At 38.7% G+C, this 7,016-nt stretch overlaps 1 pseudogene; it reads right to left on the bottom strand.

The window, feature by feature from the left end:
* Positions 1-274: 274 nt before the first annotated feature.
* LOC140522028 (eukaryotic translation initiation factor 4E type 2 pseudogene) lies at positions 275-6,462 on the bottom strand (annotated as a pseudogene).
* Between the last annotated feature and the right edge of the window lie 554 nt (positions 6,463-7,016).

The raw sequence follows: 7,016 nt of genomic DNA, 5'->3' as shown, positions 1-7,016 counted from the left end.
GGGGAAGCACTATAGTATATGCATCTTTCTACTCTGCCATCCGGGCTCTGCTTATTATCTTGTATTTTTTTTTTTTTTTTTGGAGGAAATAGATTAGAGTGACTGGAAGACAAGGCAACCTATAAAAATAAGCCTCGGGTAATACAAAATGATTTTAAAGAAAAGCTCTCTTTTACACAGCCCCCGTTTTTTCTGAGTGGATGTCCAATTGAGAGAAAGCACTAGGGTCTAAGACTTGACCTGGCCCTTCTCCATAGGTCAGCCTCCTACACAATCATGCTCCTGTGGGCACATGGCTGGGAGGTGCCAAAGTGTGCACCTGTTTCTGCTGAGCTTGCGTTCCCCATATTGAGTTCCTCAACATGGCAAGTAAAAGGTTCTTCCAGCACTGGAATGCTAAGCCCTTGTGGAGTCGAATAATCCATTTGTCACCATTTTTATTTGCATCATCCTCCCACATATGTTTGATTCCATCTTTGAAGAGATGGAAGTGACTGTGGCCTGTCAGATCCCCAGGACATACCATGTGGCTATAAAACTTCCAGAGCTACTTGATAGAAGGGAATGTGCCAATCTGCTTAATATTCTTCTCATAGCTCTGTGAGCTGGTCGGCTGGTCCGGTGTTCTCTGAGAGTACGAAAAAGTGTTGGTGTACTGCAGTGGGTGTTCTGAGGGCCCAGGGATAACAGCCTTCCTCTTGTTTCTGATCTTACTTTTTCGTTCTCACCGTCTTTCTGTGTGCTGTTCCTTTCATTTTTGTCATTCTTGTCATGGTCCCCGCTGTCATCATCCTTCAAGAAGTCGAACTTATTCATTCTTTCACTGCCACCACCACCGTTGTCTCACATGCTAACTTCCACTCTGCTAAGTCCAAGATTTTGAATTTTAATAGCACATGATAATTTGCAATCATAAGGCATATCATTTGAAAGCCAAGGGTTCTCTTTAAAATTATATGACACGTTAGTGGAATTCTTCACAAGAGGTTCAATGGTCATAATGCTAGGCACTTAATATTTTTTGTTTGATTATTGTAAAAGAATCCCTATGCATTTGTGAACAGGCTTATGCAAATATTACAAGGAGGAAGTTATGCCTTGCAATGGTCAGTGTAATAAGTTTTTAGTAGTAAACTGTTTTCCCAAAACATTTGATTTATTTCTTTTGTAAAAATAATTTAACTCTAAAATTCAGTGGTAGATATTATTTCTAGTTCAGTAATGAACCCCTGAGAAGCCAAGGTTCCAGAACTCAAATCCAGGAAGGTTTGGGAGGTAGGATGGGAATTAATGTTATATAAGGTCTAGGTTAAGCTGTGAACCTAAAAACAGAAATGGTGTTGAGGATGTTATATACCTCAAGTACTGAAAAAACAGTATGGAAAAATATGTATTCTTCCTATAATTACAAAGTAAATAGTCACTTGTAAAAATTGATGTATGATGTGGGTAAATAAAGCTAGCAGACTGCTGACCCTTTATGATTGGTTAAACATAATAAGTGGGGTTTTTAATCAAGGTAGAAATGGGAGATCCCTCATCCAATTTAGAGTATCATATGGTAAGGTGTAATCGGGAGATCTTTCTCATTAGTTAATAGGGCCAAATGATCTGCCTCGGTCAAATGAGTCTGAGTCACATGCTCCCCCTGTGGCGGGAGGTGTTTGTTAAATGGGTGGCACAGAAAGAGACTGAGCTAGAGGAGAGCTGAGAGGAAGTTAATCTTGAGAGTAGTCAGAGCCAGGAAGCATATAGGCTGCTGGCTAGAGGGAGTGAAGGGGTTTGTTTGTGATTTTGTTTAAAAGTTCTTGCTTTTGATTTATTTAATGGTTTGTGGGAAGCTCTAGCAGGGGGAAGGCTTGAGGATGGTGTTGCTTCCTGCATTGTTCTTGAGTACAGATTGTTATTGCTGTGACGAATTTGGCTTTCTGATGTCTGAATAAATGTTTTGGTTCTGCCTTTCATGTGGAGAGTCTGAGGTATTTCTCGATTCAGAATTGCTCTGGGGTGTTCATGGCAGCAGTATTATTTTCACTGGCCTCCTTGGATTTCAGTTTCTTCCTCTGTACAATGACTCAGTGACCCCTTAGGATGTCGGAGTCTGTCCTTCCCTCCCCTCCCCTCCCCTCCCCTTCCCTCTCTCCCTTTCTCCCCTCTCCTCCCGACACCTTCCTTTCCCTGAACCGTAAACCTATTGCACCCTGAAGTTCAGACACCATGCGGCCCCTGGCCCCTATCTAAAGGTTCTCTTTTGGACGCTCCTGACTTTAGAGTGATTGTCAATAGTAATTGTTGCTGTTTCTCTCCCAGCCTGATGTCTTTCTTTTTCTTGGCTTCATTAAAGGGGCCATGCCCTAACTACTTTTTAAAGAGGCCCATTCAATGAATGTCTATTACTTCACCCTAAATGAATACGTGCAAAGACCTTTGCCTAAAGAGGCCAAGGTCTCCCAGTGCAACCTGGGTCATCTGCACTCATCCTGAGGAATATCAAGTCACTGGATTCAGATGGCTCAGGAGGAGAACTGAGGGTGGTGACTTACACAGTCCTCCCTCACTCAAAACAAAGACAAGTGCAAGTCATGTCATCGTATATCTGATGGCATGATCTTCTTTGGCAATGAAGGACGAACACAAACACAGGCGTTGTGAATATCTCATTGGCGTTACGGAAAGGTGAAATGTAACCTACGTAGCTTTAAGGTACTGGAGACTAGAGCATTTCCTGCGACAATTCGAACATGTATCTTCAAATGTAGGCACATCATTTCTTTGGTGCTGATTAGAAAATATCTATATAAGTTACTTAATAAATGTTTATTAGATTGGATTGGACTAAATTGAATTAAAAAATGCTCACAACTTCCATAATATTTCCACTTTCAGTTCTACAGAAAGCTACTTTATAATTCTCTCCAATAGAACTTTGATCAATGAAAACGAACACACTAGGATTTTTAGCAATCCCTATAAAATAGCAACCTCTTTGTAAATCACCTTGACTTGTTACAAGGCTATTCACTCTGTGGATTTGTTCAACTCAAATAAACTACACTTGTGCATTTTGATGTTCACGTGAATGGTTGAGGGCATTTGCCCTACTGGCATAACTGGCAAAGAATATTCAAATCTTAATGATTCCGAAGAGTGGGCAAATTTTTGCCTTCCAATTATGTCTCTCGTTACTGAGGCTGCACAAATTGTAACTATGATGTATATGTGTGTTGTTTAATTTTTATTCGGTTAGAAGCAGCTCTCAAGCCCACCTCTCAGGCAACTGTTGTGTCAGTCCTAAACTTACTATGACAAGCTAAACCCTATTCATCTTGTGTTGAAAATTAACTCTGTTTTGAACTTAACAGACTCAACATATTTAGCTGAAAAAAAAACATTTACTAGACATAAAATAAATAAAAATGAATAAAAATACTTGTTAGCTTTTGGTATAATATTTTAGGGTTGACACAATGCTTTCCATAGATTATCTCATTTGATCCTCACAGAAACTTTGTAGAGGGGAAGTTGTTCTTGTCCCCTTTTTAAAAATGAAAAATGGAGGCTGAGAAAAGTTGAGTGTCTTTCAGAGGGTCTAATATTGATTAACGTCTGAGCCAGGATTTGAACTGAAGTCTTTCATACTTAAAGACCATAATAACATCATTCACTGTATCACCTTGCTATCCCTAAAAAAATAATAAAATATTGTATTCCTTCAAGTCCGAAACCTCTCACAGGTGCAAAGCTCCATTAAAAATCCATAATTATTCTTTACCATGGAGCTATGAAAATGCCAAATTTAATCAATGACTTAATAGACAAGAATTTATAAGGTGCTTACTAAATGTTGGTCCTTGTGCCAAACTCTGTGAGTACAAAAAAAAATTCAGAAACATAAAAATTAATCCCTGACCTCAAGAAGTACAAAGAGCGATAGGGAAGACAACACATAAATAAATAGGCTCAAATAACCTTCATACATGATTGAAAGAAGGTAATTTTCATTGTCCATAACTGTTTCTCCTATGATGTGACCAAGTGGTTTAGAACATGATGGTATTTCCAACTGATATTCAACTCATGTAGCCAGGATGAGCAGTAAATAAAGACCCAGAAATTTCTATATCTCATAAAATGGTGCATAGAATTGAAAATGTGACATAAATTAAACTTCAGTGAAAAATTTGGAAATCCTCAGTATTTGGAGGGATGGAAAAAATATATGCATATTTCATGTTTTCTACACTTTCCCTGATACTGTTCACACTGTGGTCTGGATCTCTCTCTCTCTCTCTCTCTCTCTCTCTCTCTCTCTCTCTCTCTCTCTCTCTCTCTTTCCCTCTCTCTCTCTCTTTCCCTCCTTCCATTGAAAAAGCTTTTTCTTGCCTCTTTTATGAGAGATAGTTTGCCCCATTCCATTTCTCCCTTTCTCCTCGCAATATATTCCTCTCTCACTTCTTAATTTTATTTTTTAAGTATGATCTCTTCCTATTCAACTCACCCTGTGCTCGCTCTCTCTCTCTCTCTCTCTCTCTCTCTCTCTATATATATATATATATATATATATATATACATATATATATATATATATATATATATGTATATATATATGTATATATATATATATGTATATATATATATGTATGTATGTATGTATGTGTGTATGTATATGTATGTATATATATATGTATGTATGTATGTATGTATAGTGTGTGTGTCTGTATCTGTCTGTGTCTGTCTGTGTGTGTCTGGGTCTGCATGATCCCACTAACTAACCACATACTGAGAAAAGTTTCAAGAGTTACAAATATTATCTTTCCATGTAGGAATGTAAACACTTCAAATTTAGTAAGTCCCTTATGATTTGTCTTCCCTGTTTACCTTCTCATGTTTCTCTTGATTCTTGTATTTGAAAGTCAAATTTCCTTTGCAGCTCTGTTCTTTTCATCAAGAATGTTTGAAAATTCTCTATTTCATTGAATGACCATTTTTACCCTTGAAGTATTATACTGAGTTTTGCTGGGTAGGTGATTCTTGGTTTTATTCCTAGTTCCTTTGACTTCTGGAATATCATATTCCATGCCCTTCAATCCCTTAAAGTAGGAGATGCTAGATCTTATCCTGATTTTATTTCCACAATACTCAAATTGTTTCTTTCTCACTGCTTGCAATATTTTCTCCTTGACCTGGGAACTTTGGAATTTGCCTACAATGTTCCCAGTAGCTTTTGTTTTTGGATCTCTTTCAGGAGATGGTCAGTGGATTCTTTCAGTGTTTATTTTGCCCTCTGGTTCTAGAACATCAGGGCAGTTTTCCTTGATAATTTCATGAAAGATGATTTCTAAGCTCTTATTTGATTAAAACTTTCAGGTAGTCCTGTAATTTTTAAATTGTCTCTCCTGGATATATTTTCCATGTCAGTCGTTTTTCCAATGAGACATTTCACATTGTTTTCTATTTTTCATTTTTTTGGTTTTTGTTTGTAATTTCTTCTTTTCTCATAAAGTCAGAAGCTTCCATCTGTTCCATTCTAATTTTTAAAGAACTATTTCCTTAAATGAGCTTTTGAACTTCCTTTTCCATTTGGATGATTCGGCTTTTAAAGCATTTCTCTCCTCATTGGCTTTTTGAAACACTTTTGTCATTTGAGTTAGTCTATTTTTAAAGGAGTTATTTTCTTCAGCATTTTTGGGTCTCCTGTAGCAAGCTGTTGACTCGTTTTTCATGATTTTCTTGCATTCTTCATTTCTCTTCCCATTTTTTTTCTCCAACTCTCTAACTTCATTTTCAAAATTCTTTTTGAGCTCTTCCATGGCCTGAGACCATTGTCTATTCTTTGGAAGTTTTGTATGCAGAGGTCTTGACTTTTATTTCTGCATCTTATGGTTCTTCCTCATCTGAAAGGATGGAAGAAAATAACTGTTCACCAAGAAAGTAACCTTCTATAGTCTTATTTTTTTTCCTTTTTTGGGCGTTTTGCCAGCCAGCTACTTGATTTTTGAGTCCTGTATCAAGTGGAGGGTATACTCTGGTAACTTGGAAGTTCTCAGTTCACCCAAGGTGGCTCAGTCAAGGGAGAAGTGTTCACTCTTCTCCTGGACTTCGTTCTGATCTGGGAGCAACCCCAAGCACTCTCTTCTGCTCAGGATCTTCCAAAAGGATTCCTTCTCCAAAGCCTCCACAAGATCCACCAGTCAGTGTTCTTCCTCATCCCAGGACAGCCACTCAGGGATGAGACCCAGATCAGTCACTCAATTCCCTCCAGGTTCTTTAGGCAGAGGACTCCAAAACTGGACACTGGCACTGGCACTGCCAGCAGGACCAGACCTAGTTTTCTTCTCACCCAGGGGCAACGGTTTTCTCACTGCCCTTTGAAGCTCTCTTAGGCGTTTTGGGGATGAACAATCTAGGAACCGAAGCTGCTATGCCCTGAAGCCTGCTCCAGTCCTGCCTCTGCTGCACCATGAAGCTAAGGCTGGGCTGGGCTCCACTCCAAGCCTGGTGGGATAGACCTCTCCTGTCGCCCTTGTAGGTGATCTTTGGCTGGAAATCTCTTTCATTCTGTCATTTGTGACTTCTGGTTCTCCAGAATTTGGTTCGAGTCTTTTTTTCAAGTATGTTATGGGACATGGGGGACAGCTTCTATTGATCCATCCTTCCACTCCACCATCTTGGCTCCGCCTGCACCCCGCAGTGTTTTGTAAGTCTTACCATTGTATATGTGCATCGGCATTGTGGACCCAAGTAGTACATGTAGAATTCCTCTTTGAATGTTCTTTGAGAACTCTTCAACTAATATAAGAAACATTTATGTCTGCTTCAACACTCAGTCTTCTTTTCTCTAAGTCAAACATCCCCAGTTGTTTCAACCAAATGCCTTAGGAACGTCCTTCTTCCCTCTTTTCCTTCTTTCCTTCCTTCTTTCTTTATTCCCTTTCTTCCTTTATGATTATCTTGCACTAGATATTTTCTAGACTATCAATGTCCTTATCAACCAATGATGAACACAACTAAACACA

This window comes from Notamacropus eugenii, chromosome 2, assembly GCF_028372415.1.
Source record: "Notamacropus eugenii isolate mMacEug1 chromosome 2, mMacEug1.pri_v2, whole genome shotgun sequence".
Classification (NCBI taxonomy): Eukaryota; Metazoa; Chordata; class Mammalia; order Diprotodontia; family Macropodidae; genus Notamacropus; species Notamacropus eugenii.
The sequence above is the reverse complement of the archived record's forward strand: the minus strand, read 5'-3'. Positions and strand labels throughout refer to the sequence as shown.